Source organism: Eurosta solidaginis, chromosome 3, assembly GCF_040869045.1.
Source record: "Eurosta solidaginis isolate ZX-2024a chromosome 3, ASM4086904v1, whole genome shotgun sequence".
Classification (NCBI taxonomy): Eukaryota; Metazoa; Arthropoda; class Insecta; order Diptera; family Tephritidae; genus Eurosta; species Eurosta solidaginis.
Genome location: NC_090321.1, coordinates 186487118 through 186513498, shown reverse-complemented (window position 1 = coordinate 186513498; position 26381 = coordinate 186487118). Strand labels below are relative to the sequence as shown.

Here is a 26381-nt window from a genome sequence, read left to right as displayed (position 1 = left end):
AGCAATTCACCGCGCAGAGATGAAGAACCCGATCCCGCAATCGATGATGATGGAATATATGTCCCCCCGCCCGATTATGACGAAGTTAGAATAGCAATAACCAGATTGAAAAACAACAAGGCCGTGGGCGCTGATGGATTGCCTGCGGAGCTATTCAAATTCAGCGGCGAGGAGTTGGTAAGGCGCATGCAGCAGCTTCTTAGCAAAATATGGGCGGACGAAAGCATGCCCGACGGTTGGAATCTAAGTGTTCTTTGCCCAGTCCACAAGAAGGGGGATACTTCAAAATGCACCAACTATCGTGGAATCAGCCTTCTTAATATCGCATATAAGGTCCTTTCAAGTGTATTGTGCGAAAGATTGAAGCCCACCGTGAACCGGCTAATTGGACCTTATCGGTGCATCGACCAGATTTTCACAATGCGCCAAATCTTGGAAAAAAAACCCGTGAAAAGAGAATCGACACACATCACCTCTTCGTCGACTTTAAAGCCGCCTTCGACAGCACGAAAAATAGCTGCCTATATGCCGCTATGTCTGAATTTGGTTTCCCCGCAAAACTTATACGGCTGTGCAAAATGACGTTGAGCAACACCATCAGCTCAGTCAAAATTGGGAAGGACCTCTCCGAGCCGTTCGAAACTAAACGAGGTTTTAGACAGGGTAACCACCTATCGTACGATTTCTTTAATTTGATGCTGGAGAAAATTATACTAGCTGCAGAACTTAACCGCAATGGAACAATATTCTATAAAAGCGTGCAATTACTGGCATATGCTGATGACATTGATATCATCGGCCTAAACACCCGCGCTGTTAGTTCTGCTTTCTCCAAACTGGAAAAAGAAGCGGTAAAGATGGGTTTGATGGTGAATGAGGACAAAACGAAGTACCTGCTGTCATCGAGCAAAGAGTCAGCACATATGCGCCTTGGCAACCACGCTACAGTTGGCAGCCATAATTTCGAAATAGTAAAAGACTTCGTTTATTTGGGAACCAGCATCAACACTAGCAACAACATCAGAACTGAAATCCAGCGAAGAATTAATCTTGCCAATAAATGCTACTTTGGACTAGGTAGGCAATTGAAAAGTAAAGTCCTCTCTCGGCGAACCAAAATCATACGCTACAAGTCACTTATCGTACCCGTCCTGCTATATGGGGCAGAAGCATGGACCATGACAACAGCAGATGAAGCGGCTTTGGGAGCGTTCGAGAGGAAAGTTCTTCGAAAGATTTGTCGACTTCTACGCGTTGGCGATAGCGAGTACCGAAGAAGATTTAATGATGAGCTGTACGAGCTATACGCAGACATCAACATAGTCCAGCGAATTAAAACGCAGCGGCTGCGCTGGCTAGGCCATGTTATGCGAATGAAAGATGATGCTCCGGCCAAGAAAGTGTTTCTATCGGAACCCGCCTATGGAAGCAGAGGTAGAGGGCGGCCCCCACTCCGTTGGAAGGACCAGGTGGAAAACGATATAAACTCCCTTGGTATGACCAATTGGCGCCGGTTGGCGGAGCGAAGGAGAGACTGGCGCGCCTTGTTGGACGGCCATAACCGTTTAAACGGTTAAGCGCCAATTAAGTAAGTAAGTAAGTACTTTGTTGCAAAATTTCTGTTATACAGTGTTATTAAAAAGACGAAAACGTAGGAAAAAGAAATATGCTCAAATCTGCACGAATCCTGAAAAAAATGGGGTGCTCAGTTCTGCACCCAAATTAAGGAGGTAACATTTGCCATAAATAATTCTGAATTAATCCGGTGGGCGTTAAAGTGTTTCATGTTGCCAGAGGTCGTATACATAGTATTAAGGCCGAAAATTTCTCGACTTAGAAATAAGTATCAATCAAAGAAAAAAACAAAAAATCACTTATGTCAACTAAATCAACTTTAAGTTCATCATTAATCATTTAATGACTTTTTGTTAGTCACCATTGACGTACTAATTGAATTTTAAGTGCTTTGCTTGGGTCATTATTTCTTTTAAAGCAATTTTCTAAAACACCCTCCGTAGATATATTACTTTTAAACAAGGCAAACATATTATGATAAAGTTAACGAAACGACAAAATGGGTGGTAGTTTAGGGAGGAATTGGAAAAAAATTGAACACACTAGAGGAATAACGATACACTCAGAGAAAAAATCGTTCTAAAACGAACGAAACAAGTTCAAGTACCTTTTTTGCTCAACTCGGGACCGATGGGTTTGTTTTAAGAACAGTTTTTCCAAGCACAACGTACGTATTTTATGACCACTTTGGTATTGATGTGTGAACCTTCTGTGCTCATTTCAAGCACTACTTGGACTTGATTTAAGAATTTTCGTTCTCACGCTTCGAGAACGATTTGTGGTCGATTTAACATTTTTCAGTCTCAATTCAAGAACGGTTTGTGCTTGATCAGTGCTAGGAGTGCGAAGGTACCATTTATTTTTTTTATTAATAAATCATTTTTTTGTCATTAATAAAAAATCCAAAAGAGTAGAAAAAACGTATAATATGACTTTTTTCATATATTTCTCATATTGAAAAATTCTTCTTATTTGTTGATGCAATATGAATATATATTTAAAACATTTCATAACAAGTTTGAGAATTACCTGTGCATATGTGAATGAAACTGAACGAAAAGTAAGAGTTAAAAAAATAGAAGAAAAAAAAAATTGGTTTAAAAAACTTCAGAGTTTGACGGTGATCGAACTCGCGCCTCACGATGACAACCGCAACATTATAGCCGCTGGGCCACTACAACTGCTTGATAGCTCGTGCCAAATGTTGTATTTAACATTGTAGTATACACGAATTATAACGTTTCTTTTTTTATTAAGAACATTGTTCACATAATAAAACATAGAACATTTGTTCATATTGTAACGAATTTAGGGAAACTCCGCTTATTTTACACCTTCTGCTTACGTTAGTATCTCTAAACTGTTGAATAAATCACTGCAATATTCTGTATTACCAAATGGTCTTTATTAAACTACTTTGAAAGTAATTCGCAATTAAACTTCACCTCGCAACTGATAGCGTGCTTAAATCAAACTGATTACTGACTACTCAACTTTCGCTACTTTTATACTCTATGGCCAAATGTCTAGACGTTTCTTCTGCAAGAATTTTCTACTTGGTTACCAGCTATACGCGTCGCGTGTGTTTCTGTAGTTTATAGCCTCTCGCATAGCCATATGCGCGTGTATATGTACTACTTCAACTGATGACTGTGCATGATCTGTGTGTGAGTTATCTCTTCGTTGCCTTGTATGTATGGGGGTAAATGATGACTAATGTGTTTATGTAGCTTGCTTTAATGTTTTTGTTGTTGTGCATTTTTAGTAACAGCTTAGAGATGGTAATATTCGTCACAATATTTTAAGACCAGCCGTTCTCTTTCAAGAAAATGGTTGTCAGTTCGAGAACAAGGTTGTTGTTTTGAGAACAGGTCGTTCGTTTTTCAAGAACAAAAAAGTAAGAACATGAAAAGCTTGAATTGAGTACGGTGGTGCTGGATTTTAGAACGGCATTTTTCTCTGAGTGTATTTGAATATACGAAGTGAAGTCTAAAGTTTTGTGTCTTACTTATTTAACATACATAATAACGTAAGTATTAAGATATATAAGATTTACATATTCCTGCTTGCTCAGTTGCCACCGCTTCTAATTTTTTGGGAAAAAAGTTTGCTGTGAAAGCTGCAAAATACGAACAAAATCAAATGGCTTTCTTATGGTTTCAACACAAAAATATTTCACAGCCACAATCAAGGCCTACACTTTAGCCGGATGTACGGTGTAGGTGTTCAAATCTAAACTAGGGGTATAAGCATCTCGAAAATACACACTTTGACGTGTAAGCGGTGTTAGGCACATACAATGTTTCGTAAATTCAAGCAAAGCTTAAGAGCATTGGATCTAGCTGGATATCGAGCGGCGGCACCGCCAGCCCTGCATTTAAGGGAGTTGTCGTGTTAGAGCAACAAGACCACTGGACACTCAAGTATACTAATACAGTTTTCTTCCTCCCAGCACGGATCGCTGTGCGACCACAGCAATTGCGGAAACCAACTTTAAGATAAACATTCCCAGTAGGGATGACTGGACGGAGTCGGATAGGTGCCTTGCTATTGGCAGCAGCACTTCCATATACACGGACGGCTCCAAGCTAAACGGTGGAGTTGGAGGCCGAGTATACTCAAGGGACTTTGATCTCCAGATCTCCTTAAGACTACTCCACCAGTGCAGTGTATTCCAGGCAGAAGTTGAAGCCATAATGGAAGACGCAGCTAGGATATGGACACACACTGTCGGCATAGAAATCTTTATTTTCAGCGACAGCCAAGATGCCATAAAATCTCTTGGCTCCTGCTCGTTCAATTCTTAACAAGCAATAAACTGTCGCCGATCTCTTCAAGAGATGGCTCAACAGAACCGTGTACACCTCACATAGGTCCCTGGACATATATACATCGAGGCAAACTGCATTGCAGATGAACTCGCTAGGCACGGTACAACCAGATTCTTCCTGGCCTAGAACGCTTAGGTATGCCCCTGTCCACATGCAAGCTAATGCTAAAAGAACACATCCACCGCCAAGCCTACGAAAGATGGCTACAAACACCGGGGTGTCGAACATCGAAAGAAACCTGGCCTAAATGAGATCCTAAAAGAGCCCGTCACGTGTAAAACCTAAGTAGGGATATAATTTCCAGCGGCAGCGCTTTCTGTGTGCTCCATTTCTAGATAATCTGAGCCAGATTGTGGAGCATGACGTCAAGGACCTGGTAGCTTTTATCAGGTCCTCAAAATGGTTCGAAGAGGAACGGTAACGGCGTATTTTCGTGGCCAATACTACTGACCTAAGTGTGCCCTCGGGCAGCCACCTCAACCTAACCTAAGCTAAGACCTTTGTGCAGATCAATGGTGCCAGGTCGCCACAGAAGCTTTTGGCAATACTACAGGTATATTCAAGCTAACTTTGGAACAAACAAAATTTGATATTTTAATGGATCTCAGTAGGGGAGAGCGGGGTACATGTGATACTGGGGCGCATTTGACTTTACTGTCTGTAGTGTGTACGGGGGCCTTTATGAAAAATATACAGATGTGGAAAGCACCTTTGTCTTATGAAAAGAAACGGCAAAAAAATTCACTATTATATTTAAACGCGTACGGAAGTAACACGTGTTTTTACATTTTCGCGATCTTTATTGTAGTTTTTCGTAGATCGGACGTAAGCTTTCTTCAAAACAATAAGAACCGATAATTTTTTAGCATCCTTTGAAATAGGCCCCCCTGCACGTGTGTTTATAAAATTAAATAGTGATTTTTTCAGAAGTGAAATACAGTTTGCAAAATTCAAGAAAACGAAACGGTAAGTAGATTGGTGCACCTTTGACTTTCGCCATTAAACATATGTTGATAAATAATAAAACAAATAGTTTTCTATTGCCCATTTTTAATGTAATAATGGTTCGTAACTACAAAAGAAAGACCAACCGATGCCAGATAAATGAGAACGATATGAAGAAGGCCCTTTCAGACATTAAACATAATCGCGAAACAGCTACGTTCATAGCGGAGTAATATATATATATAAAAAGAAGTGTAAATTTTGATTGTCACTCCATAACTCGAGAACGGCTCTACAGATTGCCATGAAATTTTTAGGAAAGATACAGGAAGGAGACATGATGGTTAGTTGATTATGAAATCCCAAATCGGTTTAGCCATATATATATAAAAATCAAATTCTATGTGTGTGTGTGTTCGCTATGGAAACATATTTCCCACATATCAATCATCACCAAATTTTGGTTATGGGTTCCTTCGATCAACGGGAAGGTTTTAGTTTTTATGTATATTTTAAGCTACGCAGATCTATTGTGTTGGGTGCAAATAAAACAATGATTATTCCACCTTTCAGCTCGACGTTTTGCGAATTTTTCTTGGCATCTTCAGGAGCGTATTTATTTAATAAAACAAAAAACAACAAAGAACACAATCAGATACATATAGAATTAAAATTTAAAATATTGCAAATAAATATTGTTTGCATAAAAAGCATTTTCTAACTTACAAAAATGGAAATTAATGAAAAACACAACTTTCACTAAAACATTTAAACATTTAAAAACATTTGAAAATTAAAAAATTGTAGAAAGTTAATAGAGTGGAAAAAATCGATACCACCTTCATGCGGTAAACTTGTCATACTAAAAACTAAATTACAAACATAATAGGTACGCGGCGGCGATATTATCTGTATCTTCTTTTTTGTTTATTGTGTTTCCTCTTTTTTGCAAAATTCTTAGGCTTTCTAAGGTGTAACGCGCTTTTTCTCTCTTTTCGGTGTCTATTATTTTTATGTTTTCAAAATCAGCTGTGTGTTTATTTTCTATTGCATGTTGTGCCAAATCTGTGCTTTGTTTTTGTTTACGTATATCGGATTCGTGCTCAGCTACCCGCGTGCCGAGCGCCCGCTTTGTGGTCCCAATGTAGACCTTATTGCAGCTATCTTCTTAATTTAGGCTAAAAATAATTTCGATATATAAAAGGGGCGTGGCACCTCCCACACAAATGGAGTCTTTGGTACTGCATACCTTTTAAGGTATACATGCCAGAACAATGAAATTCAATGAGGAGTTATATGAGGTCAATCCCTAACACCACCAAGAAAATGCGGAATTTGGAGAAAGGGGCGTGCCACCTCCAATACAAATGGAATCTTTAGTAATGCATATCTTTGAAGGTATACATGCCAGAACATTGAAATTCAGTAAGCAGTCATTTGAGGTCAATCCTTAACACCACCAAGAAAATATGGAATTGGAAAAAGGGGGCGTAGCACCTCCCATACAAATGGAATATATTATACTGCATATATCTGGATGTCGTAATGGTAGGATAATTAAACTTGGTAAGGAGTTATGTGACGTTAAGTCCTAAAACCTCCAGTAAAATGTGGAATGGGGAAAAACTATGGCTGCCGTAAAAACTTAAGTTATTTTAACACCTAAAATTTGACTGCATTGTTGAGTTTATCTGTTATGCCTTTTGGACGTTTAGTAATCTGCCGCTGTTAAAAAAATTGTTTAGCTTCAGTATATCTACATCTTCTATAAAAATCAAATTCTGTGTGTGTGTTCCCTTTGAAAACGTGTTTGCTGTACCTCCATCATCACCAAATTTTGGCTCGAGGTTCCTTCGATCAAGGCGAAAGTTTTTCATATTTCAGAATTAAGAATTTTAAATTTAAATGTTTTTGTTTTTTGGCTATGCGAAAGAACTATCTTAGCTCCCAAAAATGATCATGTTAACAAAATCAATGATCGCTTTCAAAATCAATTTCCTGGTGAAATGACGAAATATAAATCATATAAATCGATCGACACAGTTACAGATGAAGATAAAATTGTGAATTATTCAAATGAATTTCTATACTCCTTAGAACCAAAAGGAATGCCTGCGCATATATCAACTTTGAAAAGTGGCTCACCAGTCATGCTCCTTCGGAATGTAATCAAAGCAACAATCATCAGCGGTAAAAGCAATACAATAATATAAAATTAGATACAAGAAGATACAAGAATAAAATGTCTTAACAGAAAATTTCACCAAATTTGCGTACAAAATTCAATTCAATTTACAGAACAATAAATTAAATTATCAACAAACAAAACAGAAAAAATTAAGCAACATCCATTCGATCTCGGGCGTTACAACGTGCGCCTGGTAAAGCTGGTATAATATAAAAAGAACAAATTTCATCATGCGAATGAAGAAACTAGATCTTTTGAGGAACAATTCGGACTCTGGAAACGACAGTAATTGTGATAAGAATTTTATTTATTAGTCTAAATACACAAGCCATCAAACCCTAACAAAATTTCAAGAAGAACAATTTGTTGAATATGCACAGAAGTGTGCGTTTTTTGCATACAAATTGTCTCACTATACATTCCGAGGATTTGTTTATGAGCCCGTGGTCGCTAATATCATGTGCATCTAGTTGGATAACTAAATGGGCGGCTAGAGAAAGCTGGCCTTATGGCTTTTTGGAGCGAAATCCTCGACTTACACTAAGAAAGCCTGCGAAAGCAAGCTTGGCTAGGCTTGAAAAAAAAGTTTATCTAGACATCTAAAAATTCAAATTATTGGACGACGAGGTATCAAAGATTGGAGAATACGTTTTGGTCGACTTCGGGGAAAATTGCAAAAAGCCCTTTTATTTGAAGAGATATTTTGCGATTCCACCCACAATATAAATTATTTACGTAGTCTATCTCCAGAAAACAGAGTTTTATACAACCTGTTATAAAAGACATATCTATAACACTTTGAACCGCGATTTAGTTTAAACTTCCGATTCCAATAACCCATCATCAATTTGTCGCAGCAGCACATGTGGGGCACATTTGACTAATTATATAACAATTTTCAAATGCAAATAAAAATTAGCTACACTTTTTTTCTAATTTTTTATTTTCATTATTGCACACGTAAACCCCGGAGCTTCTATAATTTAACTCTTAAAATTATATTATATGTTATATGAAGAAGAACTTCCGAGCTCTAGGCCACACATATATGTATGTATATGAGTAATAAAAATGCAATGAATTACAATACCATATATGTTGTATTTATTTATTTTGTCGATAGTTTGATTTCAATTAGAAATCATCTTCAGGGCTTTAAAAGATACATTTTTCTATAAAAACCGTAAATGCGCAAATATAATCTAACACTTACACTTGTGAATGCACCTTGTCGACTTATTTAAAATTTCAGTAAAGAACAGAGAATATCATAAACAGAAAACAAAGATGTACACAGATAATAGATAGTAATAATAAACAAAATATCTGCTAACAATAATAAGTTAATATGTTGTTGTTAGCAGATATTTTGTTTATTATTACCGTATATTATCTGTGTACTTCTTTGTTTTCTGTTTATGATATTCTCTGTTCTTTACTGAAATTTTAAATTAGTCGACAAGGTGCATTCACAAGTGTAAGTGTTAGATTATGTTTGTGCATTTACGGTTTTTATAGACAAATGTATCTTTTACAGCCCTGAATATGATTTCTAATTGAAATCGAAATATCGACAAAATAAATAAATACAACATATATGGTATTGTAATTCATTGCATTTTTATTACTCATATATATGTGTGGCCTAGAGCTCGGAAATTCTTCTTCATATAACTTTTGAAAGGCCGAAAATGAAAATAAAAATAACAACAATTATATGTTATAGAAATAAAAACGACTTTCAAATGAAAGAGTCAAATGTAGCCCGTCCTCCCCTACTCAGATTTTTCGACCCAATCGCAAATAAAATGTACCATTTTTGGTTTAAATGAAACAGTTTGGCAGTCGTGCTTCCTAGTGAAACTTTTCTGAAAGCTTACAAGTTACCTATCAATGTCTGTAAATAAGAGTGTACGTACATACATACATCAATTCCAATAAAATTGCTTTCTTGGGTGTGTCTCAGTATTTTCTTTCATTTTCCGCCCATCATCTATGTCTATTACTTTTTTATGACTATGTTTATTTTTTGTCTACAATTTACCACATTTTTATACAGGTTGTTAAATAAATTGATACGTTAAATGCGTTGCAAAATAGCTCGCCGAAATGAAAGACATTTGTTTAACTTCACAGTCATTTGGTTAGCTTAAGGATGTGTATTGGTTTTAACAAACCGTGGTGATTGTAACCAGTGTTGTCACTCGAAGATGTATTAAAACAAAGAAAAAGAACCTTTTATGCTTTATATATTGGTCGCTTTCATTTTTGCTTACAAATTTTATTTTAAAATTGGGAAATCTTGTAATCAATTTTTGACTAACTTGACGTGGAGCTATTGACTTGCAGTTTCGAGCATTCCTCAGTAACTGGTGACAATGGAACATAAGGGAATATACCCGCGGCAAGTATGCCTGTCGTAAGAGGCGATTAAAATACCCAAATAAATCGAGGGATTGTATAGCGCTACCCTTTCAAGGGGTAGCCAGCGCAATGTATAGCTCCCTCAGCCCATTTGTAAACATCACCTACCCGTGACGCGTCCTGTTTCTTAGCAGCCGAGGCTCTAGTGAGCCTTCCCATTAAACTACAAAGATTATCCCTGATATGCAGTTGATTACTAGACGACAATGCTATGAATAAAAAAAATATTTTTTTTATTCAATCAAATATACAACTGTGGCTTAAGCACCTATTTAAGCTATTAAGAGGTATTCGAACCTTTTAAGAAGAATAATCTCTCCAGGCAAGCCTATGTAATGTCAGTGTCAACACTCCAACTAATTTTAGTATAAAATCATATCAGGAGCACAATTATATGATTGGTCACTACCAGCTTGAGCAACTTCTAGCCTTACTGACCTGGGTGTAACAACGGACCCTTGACCTAACTTTCCATAATGACATTTTTGTTGCTTGATCAAAAACAAGGTTCAGCTGCAAGCGGTACCACATGCAAAGGCGGTTACCGGTGCGTATACATAATTTTTTATTATTTGTTGTAAAAGGGTTACATACATACACACAAATGGTTCCCCCTGTGGGTTAGGGGTCAGAATATGCCCACGGTAGGTATACTGATCGTAAAAGGTGATCGTAATACCATGGCTAACCAATCCATGAATGAGGGGTCTTTAGTCGAAACGGATCAGAGTGGACGCTGTGTACCACCTGTGGGACCCTAAGCATGGTCTTTAAAAACTGTAACGCGGGGAGCAGGAAAAGCCAGTTGCGACCTGACACATTGCATCGTATGATGCTTGTATTCAGGTCTCACCTCCTCTGCATGGGTTCGACCCCCTGCGGGAGAATCGCGGGGCTGTGGTTTCAACCCTAAGAGTTCACTTATGGACTAGCTCTGAGTAGACAATAAAGTTTTGCCTTGGGAGTGCAACCCAGGGGAATTCGGTCTATTGCTTGTCTCGATAAACCTAATTCATTGAAAACTGACCCTGAGGGGCAGACGAAAGTGTTGGTCACATCCCATAATTGTGACAATCGGATAAACACGGAGCGTAAATGCCTATCGTCAGCTAAAAACTATCGATAATTGTACAAGTGGGCCAGTGCTCATTTTGTCTTTCGAGATCTTTGAAGCTGCCTTAGGCTGCGTTAAGAAAGGATAACTGAAAGAATGCTGAATGAGAACGAAAGAGACGGTCACATCCAAAACTGTGGCAGGATTTGACGGAACAGGCTGAGTAATCGGCTGAGTATGTCGGTTTACAGCATTAGGCGAACTGCTTTGCGAATATATTATTGAGGCCGGTGCGCGTTGCAATACAGGTCTATAAGTAGAGAAGGTTAACCACAGCCCTAAATTGTGGATGAGGATTAAAATGTTGTGAAATTGGAGTGTAAATTGGAGTGGAAATTGGAGTGGAAATCGGAACGAAAATTGGAATGATATTGGAGTGAAAACGGAAATGAACCGCAAGAAGCATAGCGTTTGTCAATGAAGTACCGTCTTAAGCAGCATCTAAGCAAAGGCAGTTTGTCGTCAACAATGTATCATACATTGTTGCAACAGCTGGGCAGAAAAGGTTGGTCACATTCCTAAATTGTGATAAACAAATACATATCTCATGCTGATTAATACGTTAATCAGATATTGAGACAACAAAATCAATGAAAGAGGGATACTGGGACAAGCTCGGAACTCGTGGTGGAGTTGCCGTGCAACCGGATGCCATTTACCCGAAATGGAATGGCGGGGTAGAGGTTTACGCCGATCACTTTATCGGCGGCGGCGGCGTAGGCGGCGCGCCAGCGTACGCCGGTGTTCTTACTCTAAAAGCCTGATTTTTCTATTTAAAAAAATAATATTTAGGAAAGTTTTTGTTTATATGTATTTAAGGAAATCAACGTGCTGGCCATTTCGGTTTTTGCATCAAAATCTCGGAGACCGTTCAAAAATTTTCAGGAGTAGCTCCTTGCGAAGGGATTGTCCCTCGTTCGCATGCTCCAGAGAGGATTCGAACCTAACCCCGGTCTTTGGAATTGGCACTGCTGCATCTGCTGAAAAGGAATAGAGATACATAAAATAGTCACACTTTTGCCTGTATATCTCGTGCAAAGCGTAGTTTCACCTAGGGTTAACTCCTAATAATCGTCGCGAACACAATTTCTTTAAATCATTTGTCGCTCCTTGGCGGTCACGCATAAAGGCGACTTAGGGTTGCTATGAATGGTCTATTAATACTCATGACTATCGTGGTACAGGGCGCCTCCAGTTTTTTCGGCTGTTTTTAGGAGCTAAAATTTCCGATGTGCGAACAGTAGGAATCCCTAACACCAGTCGCTACCACGCCTCCTGAGCCTCACACCATATGCCAGTACAGAAGCTATACGACTGCGACTTCGAATTTATACCCTCGTCGACGTCACTTTCCTAGAAGCTCTAGGTGTAGCTCCGAAGACTTTCCAACGGATGCTTTTGTTGCGCTATGTTGCCGGGCTACACTTTGAAACGTTAGGGAGTGACTATTCGGCCAAAGATGCCGCCCTCGAAATCATAAGCAGTCTAAGTGGATGTCATTGCGTCATGGGTGAAAATCCGTATAATCCTCGGCGCATCTACATGATTAAAATTTTACAAGGACCCTGGATAAAATGTTTAAAATGTAGACCAAAGATTGCAGACGTTTGTGTTCACAACATTGATTTCAATAGTCTTCGTTAAATCAAATTTAGAATGAAAGTCGAAGGATTTTAAGTTGAAAGTTGTTAACTACTGTTTTCCGGCCTTACGATATAGGAGCTCATTATGGATCACCGCGTAGCTTCAGTTTTCAGACAAGTTCGAGTGTCCACTACGTTAGGGTAGTATCACACACGGTCATTAGTTCTATTGTCTTGGGAAAGCTTTTGCTTCACCACTTTGAGTGAGGACAAAGCCTCACCTGGTAGAAATATGTGCCTACGTATTCACAATTGTAAAAGGAGCCGTAACGTGTAGGTGATATTTAAACTTGGTTGATAGGCTATAATCAATGTGATTTACTCCAAGGGACTACTTTTGGATAGGGCCGCCAACTTTAGGAAATGTCAAACCGTGAGACTTGGGTGTTGAAGGATGAAGTGTGAAATTCAAAATTAACATTTCAGACGCTATTGTATAGTTTCGCAAATAAACAACAGATGTTTGAATGTAAGCCCAAGCGATTTTTCAAACCCTTCTCATATGTATATATATCAACTTAAGTATGACGTAAGAATAATTTCAAAGGAGTGTTTATGCCCCTAGAACTTACTAAAGGATTTTGCATCACTGATTTCGCTTATTCTTGAGGACAGTTTAAAAACATGTTCGCCTTGGGTCATTTTATTTCAATTAATTGTTCATTATTAATTTTTTCAAAAATGTAAAGTGAGCATATAAATTTATTATATAACTTTTCTTTTAGTATTTTGTTTTAATAACTTGCTGAATTGGGTGACGGAAAGTTCGTGATAAGCTGACATCGAAAGCGCCTGTTATTTTAAATAACTTTTGAATAGTTATAAAGAGTTAAATTTCGCAATGAGTTTCTTATAACTGGCAGTGATGCGCATCCGTTGATACCACTTTCGACCATATCGGACCAATTTTCGACATGAACAATAAATGGCCTAAACAGTCTTAAACGAGTATAAAATATATCTCTATGTCGGGGTACAGATAGGCCTCCCCGGCCTCACCAAGGTTGGTTGACTTGAACACCCAATTCAGCCCATTGGTACCAACTTTGTTGGGCCGGTGATCAACGGATATTGATTAGTGTTAAGAACGCCAGGGGGTTGGGTCTTCCAAGACAGGTACCCACGTAACTTTTACACTCGCATACAAATGGTGTTATACTGTAACACATAACCTACTTAGTCAAGATCTTTCAGACTCACACCTATGTTACTGGGCACTTAGCTTCAGCTCTTTTCACATTTCTACTAGAAATAAGGTACATACATATCTGAGCACTTCCCATCAGCTCCTTTTTGGGCTATTCATAGCGCCTCATAGAACATATACGAATTTGAGCATAAAATAGTGTTTGACTTAAAGCTCTAGCCTTATCCAACTCTCAATTAAAGTCCTTATAATGCTCTGGACTTTTTAATATCGCACTAGCCACGCTGCATTTGTTTGTTTGTTGGTGCTGGCCACATTTTCTGGCTATAACACATGACGTTTTTCCCTTCTCAGCAAAATTTTCGTAGAGTATAAAAATAAAGAAAGAACTAATGAAAGAAATCGAAACCAAATATTTTGCTGCTATTGTATCGAATATAAAAAAAAAAAAAAATGTAAGGCGCGATAACCTCCGAAGAGATTTTAGGCCGATCTTCTCATCTAATTTGCGTCGTCCCCTTTTTTAATTTTTCCTACAAATTGGCGGGACGGGACCTATTTGTTTTATGCCGACTCCGAACGGAATCTGCGAGGCAGATGAGTTTTCACTGAGAGCTTTTCATGGCAGTAATACATTCGGAGTGCTTGCCAAACACTGCCGAGGGGCGACCGCGCTTAGAAAAATTGTCTTCTAATTGAAAACCCTTATTTCTAAAATTTTGATGTTGCTTTTCCCGGGGTGTGAACCCAGGGCATTCGGTGTGGTAGGCGGAGCACGCTACCATCACACCACGGTGTATCGAATATACTGAGCACATATAAAAATGTGTGTATGGATATAGAACATCGCAAAGCTACACACATCTCTTAGCTAGCATAGTTTCGGTGTGTAACTAAATACTACACATAACATTTTTATTGCAAATGAACAATGGCCAATGGAAACCCCATCTTTCTCACTCATTTGTGTAAATATTGACCGCATATATTGGGTGAACATTAAATAGATATGACCACACCGCTACATCCTCTTTTTTCAGAGATGACTTAAAGCTTATTTTGTTTAGCCAAAAAAAAAAACAAAATGCTCAATTATAAGAGCAAATTTGTTATACATATGTATGTATGTATGTGTTATTGCGCAGTTAATCTTATTGCTTATTGTTCTAGTCACTAGAATCTAGTGACAAAATTTCATCATTTGGCATTTATACCTACATAGATATGTATGTGCGTTCATATCAAAATGCTTGTTCGGGGAAATGAATCAAAATATATGTCAGTTTGTATGAAAGCTGTCCACTTTACCATTTTATTGTTTGACATTTTGACCACAAATAGATTGTGTGTAACTTTTTTGCAAGTGAGTTTTTGTTACTTTACGCTTCACACCCTTCTCCTCAAGCAATTTTTATCTTTTGCGGTCGTGCTTTGCCGGCCATTATATCCTGATTTCGATTTTTATTGCAATTTTATTGCTATTCACAGATTTTTTGACGATACTTAAAGTAATATAAAAACAACACTTAAATATAGTCCCTTAGCTAGGATATACGTATGTACATATAATCATTTTTGAAACTACAGAGGGCACATACTTTCTACTTTCAACGTAGAAGTGATGCGTCTGATAGGTGCGTCTAATACGAATCAATTGAATAATGTTCTACAGGAGGTTTCTACTTTCAACTCCGATTCTTATTATTTAATTAAAGTATTTTACCTCTTAGAAGACGCATGTAGACTCTCTGAATGATGCATATTGTGGCTACTCTTGATATCGCTATGATATTTGTAAATAATCACAACAACAAAACACAGCAAGCAGCGATACTTATGTACCAGGCAACGAAGAGATATCTCACACACACATGTAGTCAACAGCCGAAGTAGTTAGCTAGTAGAAAAGCATAAACTACAAATAAACATGTATATAGCTGGTAACCCAGCATGAGATAAAACTGTGCGCGAAATTACTAGACCTTAGAAGAAATGGGTGAACGAGAAAACCGAGATTATAAAAGCAGCGCAAGCTGAGGAATCAATAATCAGTTTGATTTAAACACGCTATAAGTTGTTAAGTGAAGTATAATTATGAAGTACTCTCAAATTATTCTAAATAAAGACCAGTTTGCAATGCTGAATATTGGAGTTATTTATTCGACAGTTCAGCGATTCGAACGTAAGCAGAAGGTGCATACTAACGATTTCCCCTAAATTGGTTACAATATGTTGCCCTCAAAGGTACATTAACATTGAATTGCTTAGTAAACTTCTCTTTATAATTTTACCATAAACACCGCATCCAACATTCTGCCACCGCACTCAGGATAAAAAGGATTTAAAAGATTCAACTATCTTTTGAAATATGAAAGATTAAATGCCGGATCCCACACTAAATGCAAAAAGTACACCTTTCGTTTGAACTCATTCGAATTTGTCACGATATTTGGTGCATAGTCCAATATTGGACTGACTGCGGCAGTAAAAAGTAAAGTCAATAAATATTTTAAGCATTCATTTATTGAAAAATAAAACTCCCTTAGAGAGAGTATGGAAGTTTCAATATAGAAGTCAAATTTTGGATACTTTGTAACCCAGGTTAACAGGGCTAGTAACGTACTCAGGTTGAAAGTCACCAGACATGCAATTATGCACTTGATGTGATTTCCCCACGAAACGTATAATTTAAAACCTGACTTTAAGTAGTGATTTTATTTTCAGAAGTCTGTATAGCTCTAAGATTCTTTTTATCATCAACGCATATAACAATTCAAGAGTTAGTATACCTACAGCAGTGGTCACCGAAATTAAAACAGTAGCTGTGTCTATTCGTTGATTAACGAGCAACGAGGCAAGAGGTGTATACTAGTGTGACCGCAAGTTATATGGACAAATTCTTTTTTCGAATTTTCACTTCGCAAACCCCTTAAATTTATTCCAAATAAGAAAAAATTAGATATAAAAAATTTTAGATCGTTTGCATAATTATTGGGCATGCCTTGAGCCCACAAAGTTTGCTAAAAATGTTATTTTCCTCACTATGGCTCGCTTTAATTGTTCTTAACTTCAGTAATACTTATTTTGTAGAAAAACTTTATTCACAAATATTCTAGGAACATATCTGGTGAACAATTTTGCTATGTATTAGTTTTATTTAACATTAATATTTAATCCAGCAAAAACCAAATTAAAAAATTACGGCGAAATTTTCACATACATATCTTCGCATTCTTCGCATACGAACATATTTTCATATAATTATTTGCAACACATAATTAGTGCAACAGTTTACCGTTAGTTCTTAGTGAGTAGCAGAGCAGGATATTATTTTTATTGTTACTTAGCGACGACTACATTTCATTTATTGTCGTGCATTGAAAGTAATTAGACATGTCATCAAGAATTTTGCGTGAAAAATTTATTTGTTAGGCTATCTTTCTCCTTCCTTAAGTGGGTGTAAACTACCTTCTAACAATGAAGTTATGAACGTATTATTTTTTAATTTACGAGCAGTAAAATAAAATTTACGTGAGAGTTCTAAATTAGTGGTCGAAGAAGTGAATATTTTTTGGGATAAAGGTCGAATCTCCAGTAGAACCAAGCAACACTGCATAACAACACTTGCAGATTTATATAATGCATGGAGGAAGGTGAATAAAAATTCTAAAATTAAATCGGAAACGCAAAGAGAAAGAGAAGAGGCGTGGACGTCGAAGTTAGATTACTTATTTGATGTAGCAAGTGCAAATGCACTGGATCTTATTAAAAATTCAGAGGACAAATTATATTTGGAGAATCAAAGAAACGGGGTTTGTGAACGGGGTTTATGTATGACATCGATTCAGGCATGCTTAAGCAACGAACCGATATCATTTCGAAACAAAGTCATTTCGTTTCGTTTATTAACGTTAACAACGTCAAACTAACGAAATGATTTTGTTTCGTTTTCTGCAATATCAAAACGAAATCAAATCGTTTATGTTGATTATTAATTTCAAACTATGCTGGCAAAGCTGATTGATGGCGGAGTCATTAAAGGTGAAAGCATTAGCCAAGCTGATTGCAACTTTTCTCATGAATTTTGACAGTACGAACATTTCTCAGAGTATTTTTGACATTACCACCAACGAATTACACAAATAAATTACATGGAGTTTGTGTGTGTATGTCCGCTCGCTGTTACCACCTTACGGCTTCAGCATGGCTATAGCATTGCCAGCACAATTCAAACATAAAGTATCACGTTTTTGTTAACGTTTTTAACGTTAACGAAAGCTTTTCGTTTCGGTTAAAAACGAGATACAATTTATCTTGATAATTTCTTTATCGATAATATTTCGAAGTGTTTCAACGGAAACGGTGGAAATTTTTTGATAAACGATTAGCTTAGCGTTAAGGTACATCCCTGCATCGATTACAAAACAGAAGTAAGTGAAGAAAGAATGGAAGAAAGTCAACAAAATCATTTAAAATGGAAAGAACAGAGTGATCGTGAATTAGCTGCTTCTAGTAAGAAGGAATTGTATATTATTTTTAATATAGTATAGCATATATTTATTTGTACTGTCTTTATTCAGATGAAACAGCTGAGCATTCTTCCTGCAGTTCGGAGAGCGATACCAGCGAAATCGCTGCGAGCTATGAGGTAAGTTCAAGGTTAAAAATTATAAGTAAACGTGAAAATGAAATTATATAAAACGTAGATGACAAAGAACACACAGGGTTACCCTACAAAACTATAACCAGAACACTTAATTCCTTTTTAGCAGGTCTTGGGAGCAGAAGCTGTAATGCCAACGCCAGCCAAAAAAATGAGAGGATTTAAAAATATAATGACTCCAAAACTTGCAGCCGCTTTAAATGTTTGCAAGGTCAGTGATAGAAAAGCCGTACATTTTCATAGGCCGAGTCACATATGTTGAGATGTGGTTCTCTGCGCCTTCTGCTGCACAAGCACCATACAAAGATTCCCAGCTTTTGAAAAAACTGGATTCTTTTAAAAAAAATTGATGCTGATATATCTCAAATTGTATTACACAAATTAAAAACCACTTATGGTACTTGAGTCCTGAATGTGTGGCTTTAGCATTTTTTGATAATAGTGTTTCTGTTGAGTCAAAAAAAGAGATGGTGAAGGCATTGAGTCGTGAGACTTTAGATGAAGACGTAAAGCGCGTCTCAATTCAAAATTTAAATGTTATGCATGTTATTGGAGACGGAATGGATCAGTTCATTTCTTCTGAGACAAAACATTTTTTTCTTCGCTTTAAAATCAATAGAGCATTTTTTAAAAATTATCCAAGTTTATGGCCTGTGGATAGTAAATTTAAAACTGCTCTTCAAATTGTTAATGACATTCACGTGGTAAACGATACAGCTGAACGAGCGGTAAAGTTGATGCAAGACTACATACACCCCACTGCTCACAAAAGACGAGAAACAAAAACAATAAGAATGCGAAGATATGTGAAAATTTCGATGTTATTTTTATACTCAGTTGAGCAGAGCTCACAGAGTATATTAAGTTTGATTGGATAACGGTTGGTTGTACATATATAAAGGAATCGAGATAGATATAGACTTCCATATATCAAAATAATCAGGATCGAAAAAAAATTTGATTGAGCCATGTCCGTCCGTCCGTCCGTCCGTCCGTCCGTTAACACGATAACTTGAGTAAATTTTGAGGTATCTTGATGAAATTTGGTATGTAGGTTCCTGAGCACTCATCTCAGATGGCTATTTAAAATGAACGATATCGGACTATAATCGATATCGAAAATTTCGAAAAACCGAAAAAGTGCGATAATTCATTACAAAAGACAGATAAAGCGACAAAACTTGGTAGATGGGTTGACGTTATCACGCAGAATAGAAAATTAGTAAGATTTTGGACAATGGGCGTGGCAACGCCCACTTTTACAAGAAGGTAATTTAAAAGTTTTGGAAGCTGTAATTTGGCAGTCGTTGAAGATATCATGATGAAATTTGGCAGGAACGTTACTACTATTACTCTATATGCGCTAAATAAAAATTAGCAAAATTGGATGAAGAACACGCCCACTTTTTAAAAAAAAATTTTTTAAAATTCAAATTTTAACAAAAAATTTAATATCTTTACTGTATATAAGTAAATTAAGTCAAAATTCAACTCCAGTAATGATATGATGCAACAAAATACAAAAATAAAAGAAAATTTCAAAATGGGCGTGGCTCCGCCCATTTTCATTTAGTTTGTCTAGAATACTTTTATTGCCATAAGTCGAACAAAAATTTACCAATCCTTCTCAAATTTGGTAGGAGCATAGACTCTATGACGGTAACTGTTCTCTGTGAAAATGGGCGAAATCGGTGGAAGCCACGCCCAGTTTTTATACACAGTCCACCGTCTGTCCATCCGCTCGGCCTTTAACACAATAACTTGAGCAAAATCCGATATATCTTTACTAAACTTAGCCCACGTACTTACCGGAACTCACTTTTTCTTGGTATAAAAAATGGGCGAAATCTGACCATAACCACGCCCACTTTATCGATATCGAAAATTACGAAAAATGAAAAAAATGCCATAATTCTATACCAAATACGAAAAAAGGGATGAAACATGGTAACTGGATTGGTTTATTGACGCAAAATATAACTTTGGAGAAAACTTTGTAAAATGGGTGTGACACTTACCATATTAAGTAGAAGAAAATGAAAAAGTTCTACAAGGCGAAATCAACAGCCCTTGGAATCTTGGCAGGAATACTGTTAGTGGTATTGCATATATAAATAAATTAGCAGTACCCGACAGATGATTTTCTGGATCACCTGGTCCACATTTTGGTCGATATCGCGAGAACGCCTTCACATATACATCTAAGGGCCACTCGCTTTTAAAACCCTCATTAATACCTTTAATTTGATATCCATATCGTACAAAAACATACCAGAGTCACTCCTGTCCCACCCTAATGGCGATATCTCGAAAAGGCGTCCACCTATAGACCTAATGCCCACTCCCTCTTAAAATGCTCAGTAACACCTTTCGTTTCATACCCATATCGTACAAACATTCTAGAGTCACCCCTGGCCCACCCTAATGGCGATATCTCGAAAAGGCGTCCACCTATAGACCTAGTGTCCACTCCCTCTTAAAATGCTCAGTAACACCTTTCGTTTGATACCCATATCGTACAAACATTCTAGAGTCACACCTGGCCCACCCTAATGGCGATATCTCGAAAAGGCATCCACCTATAGACCTAATGCCCACTCCCTCTTAAAATGCTCAGTAACACCTTTCGTTTGATACCCATATCGTACAAACATTCTAGAGTCACACCTGGCCCACCCTAATGGCGATATTTCGAAAAGGCGTCCACCTATAGAACTAAGGATTACTCCCTTTTAAAATACTCATTACCACCTTTCATTTGATACCCATATCGTACAAACACATTCTAGAGTCACCCTGGCCCACCCTAATGGCGATATCTCGAAAAGGCGTCCACCTATAGACCTAATGTCCACTCCCTCTTAAAATGCTCAGTAACAACTTCGTTTGATACCCATATCGTACAAACATTCTAGAGTCACCCCTGGCCCATCCTAATGGCGATATTTCGAAAAGGCGTCCACCTATAGAACTAAGGATTACTCCCTTTTAAAATACTCATTACCACCTTTCATTTGATACCCATATCGTACAAACACATTCTAGAGTCACCCTGGCCCACCCTAATGGCGATATCTCGAAAAGGCGTCCACCTATAGACCTAATGCCCACTCCCTCTTAAAATGCTCAGTAACACCTTTCGTTTGATACCCATATCGTACAAACATTCTAGAGTCACACCTGGCCCACCCTAATGGCGATATTTCGAAAAGGCGTCCACCTATAGAACTAAGGATTACTCCCTTTTAAAATACTCATTACCACCTTTCATTTGATACCCATATCGTACAAACACATTCTAGAGTCACCCTGGCCCACCCTAATGGCAATATCTCGAAAAGGCGTCCACCTATAGACCTAATGCCCACTCCCTCTTAAAATGCTCAGTAACACCTTTCGTTTGATACCCATATCGTACAAACATTCTAGAGTCACCCCTGGCCCATCCTAATGGCGATATCTCGAAAAGGCGTCCACCTATAGACCTAATGCCCACTCCCTCTTAAAATGCTCAGTAACACCTTTCGTTTGATACCCATATCGTACAAACATTCTAGAGTCACACCTGGCCCACCCTAATGGCGATATTTCGAAAAGGCGTCCACCTATAGAACTAAGGATTACTCCCTTTTAAAATACTCATTACCACCTTTCATTTGATACCCATATCGTACAAACACATTCTAGAGTCACCCTGGCCCACCCTAATGGCGATATCTCGAAAAGGCGTCCACCTATAGACCTAATGTCCACTCCCTCTTAAAATGCTCAGTAACAACTTCGTTTGATACCCATATCGTACAAACATTCTAGAGTCACCCCTGGCCCACCCTAATGGCGATATCTCGAAAAGGCGTCCACCTATAGACCTAATGTCCACTCCCTCTTAAAATGCTCAGTAACACCTTTCGTTTGATACCCATATCGTTCAAACATTCTAGAGTCACACCTGGCCCACCCTAATGGCGATATCTCGAAAAGGCGTCCACCTATAGAACTAAGGATTACTCCCTTTTAAAATACTCATTACCACCTTTCATTTGATACCCATATCGTACAAACACATTCTAGAGTCACCCTGGCCCACCCTAATGGCGATATCTCGAAAAGGCGTCCACCTATAGACCTAATGCCCACTCCCTCTTAAAATGCTCAGTAACACCTTTCGTTTGATACCCATACCGTACAAACATTCTAGAGTCACCCTTGGTCCACCTTTATGGCGATATCTCGAAAAGGCGTCCACCTATAGAACTAAGGATTACTCCCTTTTAAAATACTCATTACCACCTTTCATTTGATACCCATATCGTACAAACACATTCTAGAGTCACCCTGGCCCACCCTAATGGCGATATCTCGAAAAGGCGTCCACCTATAGACCTAATTCCCACTCCCTCTTAAAATGCTCAGTAACACCTTTCGTTTGATACCCATATCGTACAAACATTCTAGAGTCACCCTTGGTCCACCTTTATGGCGATATCTCGAAAAGGCGTCCACCTATAGAACTAAGGATTACTCCCTTTTAAAATACTCCTTACCACCTTTCATTTGATACCCATATCGTACAAACACATTCTAGAGTCACCCCTGGCCCACCCTAATGGCGATATCTCGAAAAGGCGTCCACCTATAGACCTAATGCCCACTCCCTCTTAAAATGCTCAGTAACACCTTTCGTTTGATACCCATATCGTACAAACATTCTAGAGTCACCCCTGGCGCACCCTAATGGCGATATCTCGAAAGGGCGTCCACCTATAGACCTAATGCCCACTCCCTCTTAAAATGCTCAGTAACACCTTTCGTTTGATGCACATATCGTACAAACACATTCTAGAGTCACCCCTGGCCCACCCTAATGACGATATCTCGAAAAGGCGTCCACCTATAGACCTCATGCCCACTCCCTCTTAAAATGCTCAGTAACACCTTTCGTTTGATACCCATACCGTACAAACATTCTAGAGTCACCCCTGGCCCACCCTAATGGCGATATCTCGAAAAGGCGTCCACCTATAGACCTAATGCCCACTCCCTCTTAAAATGCTCAGTAACACCTTTCATTTGATTCCCATATCGTACAAACACATTCTAGAGACACCCCCGGTCCACTTTTATGGCGATATCTCGAAACGGCGTCCACCTATGGAACTAAGGATCACTCCTTTTCATAATACTCATTAACAGCTTTCATTTGATACCCATATCGTACAAACATATTCTAGAGTCACCCCTGGTCCACCTTTATGGCGATTTCTCGAAAAGGCGTTCACCTATAGAACTAAAGCCCATTCCCTTTTAAAATACTCATTACCACCTTTCATTTGATACCCATATCGTACAAACACATTATAGAATCACCCCTGGTCCACCTTAATGGGGACATCTCGAAAAGGCGTCCACCGATAGACCTAAGGCCCACTCCCTCTTAAAATGCTCAGTAACACCTTTCATTTGATACCCATATCGTACAAACAAATTCTAGAGTCAGCCCTGGTCCACCTTTATGGCGATATCCCTAAATGGCGATCATCCATAGAACTATGGCCTACTCTCTCTTAAAATACTCTTTAATACCTTTCATTTGATACACATGTTATACAACCACATTCCAGGGTTACCCCAGATTGATTTTCCTTATTTTGTCTCCATAGCTCTCAACTGAGTATGTTATGTTCGGTTACACCCGAACTTAGCCTTCCTTACTTGTTTAATTTGGGTTTTTCTGGATTAAATATTAATGTTAAATAAAATTCATAATTTGAATAAAGTTTTTCTATAAAATAAATATTACTGAAGTTAAGAACAATTAAAATAAGCCATAATGAGAAAAATAGCATTTTTAGCAAACTTTGTGGGCTCAAGGCACGCCCAATAATTATGCAAACGATCTAAAATTTGTTATATATAATTTCTTTTTCTAATTTGGAATAAATCTTAGAAGGTTTCCCAAGTGAAAATACGAAAAAAATAACGGTCACACTAGTGTATACGCATGTTTGTTAATACTCAAAAAGTTATATTCAAATATGTCCTAAAGATATTATTTTATTGCTTGAGTCCAACTAAATATTTGGAAAAAAGGTAAAAAGACGTGTTTTGGCTACAAATAAATAAGTATGCACAGTAGATGGTACTTCTCATCCAAAGTAATAAAATTAATAAAAAATGTGCATTTTGAGAGCCTCTCTCTTGAAACCAATAGTCACAAAACTATTCATTTATGCTCTGCCTGTAAAGCAGCTACTTAACGAAAGAATAACTTAATATGCATGAAGTGAGCGTAAATAACCACTACCTGACAACCTCTGACTTAAACGATATTTATTGTAAAATAAAAACAAATTTGACGCAAGTTAGCTCCCCTGTGATCCGCTATATGTGAAAGGCATGAAATAAGATAAAACTTTTTCAGCGCATAGTTTGACCAACTTATCTTTGAGTACGAAAGTATTGTGGCTTCTAACGAAGATTTATCAGTCAAAACAGATACCGCCTAGAAGTTTGTTATACCTAATTTTAATGGAAAAGCTGATGAGTAGGTGCAAGGCTTAGGCTATTTTCACACAGACGGCTTATTGAATAATAAAGGCATTTTTCTACATTAAGACGCTTATTGAGCTCAATATTCCCTACAAAATTCGAATCTATTATTATTTCTTTAGTAGCTAATCGAATGCCTAATGAAGTCAAAAGCACAATGCAACTCTGTTGGTAGCGTTCCGCTTCCGTTTCCGCTTCTTAGTTTTTGGTGTGTTCAGTGCTTAAAAATGTCATTTGTCAAAGCAAATGTCATTGTCTGCATGGCGGAACGATACAAGGTGGCCGCATCGAACAGCTGATTATAACCTTTTTTATTTGATTTGATACATCAACTACCGGCGCAGTACGATTTTGACATTTGTCCATCGAATTTACAAGTACATGGAATTTTTTTTGTTTGTAGGTATGTCACCATGCTCCCACCTTGTATCGTTCCGCCATGATTGTCTGTCTCATCCTTCATACTAATCGAGCAGTTACTTCTGTGTGAAAGCAAAAAATTTACGATTTCATTAGCAGGTGAAATGAGATCATTAAGTTTCTGTGTGAAAACAGTATTAGTAATCGGGAAGCTATTCAGTTCCTCGAAATATGGTTTCTTAGTGCCATAAGACCAATGTGGTGAGCGCGTGAGCGTAAATTTCTCATTATTCAATGGTTAATGAAATAAACGAAAGGAAAATGTTCACAGCTTAGATCATTTAAACAAATAACGAGCTTCTCTTCAATTTTTAACTTTTTTTTGACCCTAAAAGACTTTCCCAGGCCCAGCTTTGAAAAACTCTTCCCAAATGTTGCCACTGGACTTAAACCCAAAACCAACGGTATTAGCGAGCAAGCTAAAATAATTGTTTTTTTTATTTCTGACAATTCTAATATTTTAATAAAAGTTTCAAGATCATACCGAACAACTTAAAAATTTTTATCACATGAAATGCAGATGGACCGAGCTTTTTTTGTACTCAGAGTAGTGAAATGTGCTACCCGTACGTCTAAGTTCGTTCTTATTTCCGTTTACTAACCTGCTGTGAGTATGAACTGCTACGTTTGATATAAATTAATTGATAAAGATGTAGCCTGCAATTAAAAAAGAAGTAAGAAAATATTAATATTAGATTAGATATTTATTAACGTATAGTACAATAATACGGAGGTGGAGAATTTGATTTTTTAATTTATTTTCCATAAAATTTTAAACTTTATCTCGGTTTCCGATTAATGTAACTTGCATTCAACAACACATTTAAGTATTCTAGTTAAAATAATTTCTATAAAAATTTTTGCTGAAAAGTCATTTTGGGA

General features: G+C 37.6%; 1 protein-coding gene across 1 annotated transcript in view; it reads right to left on the bottom strand.

The window, feature by feature from the left end:
• Dh31-R (Diuretic hormone 31 Receptor) overlaps nucleotides 1–26381 on the bottom strand; it is a 460651-nt gene that overhangs the window by 286811 nt on the left and 147459 nt on the right. The window contains exon 3 of the mRNA XM_067774258.1: nucleotides 26102–26156. The gene's annotated coding sequence lies outside the window, so the exon portion shown is untranslated. The remainder of the gene's footprint in view (nucleotides 1–26101; nucleotides 26157–26381) is intronic.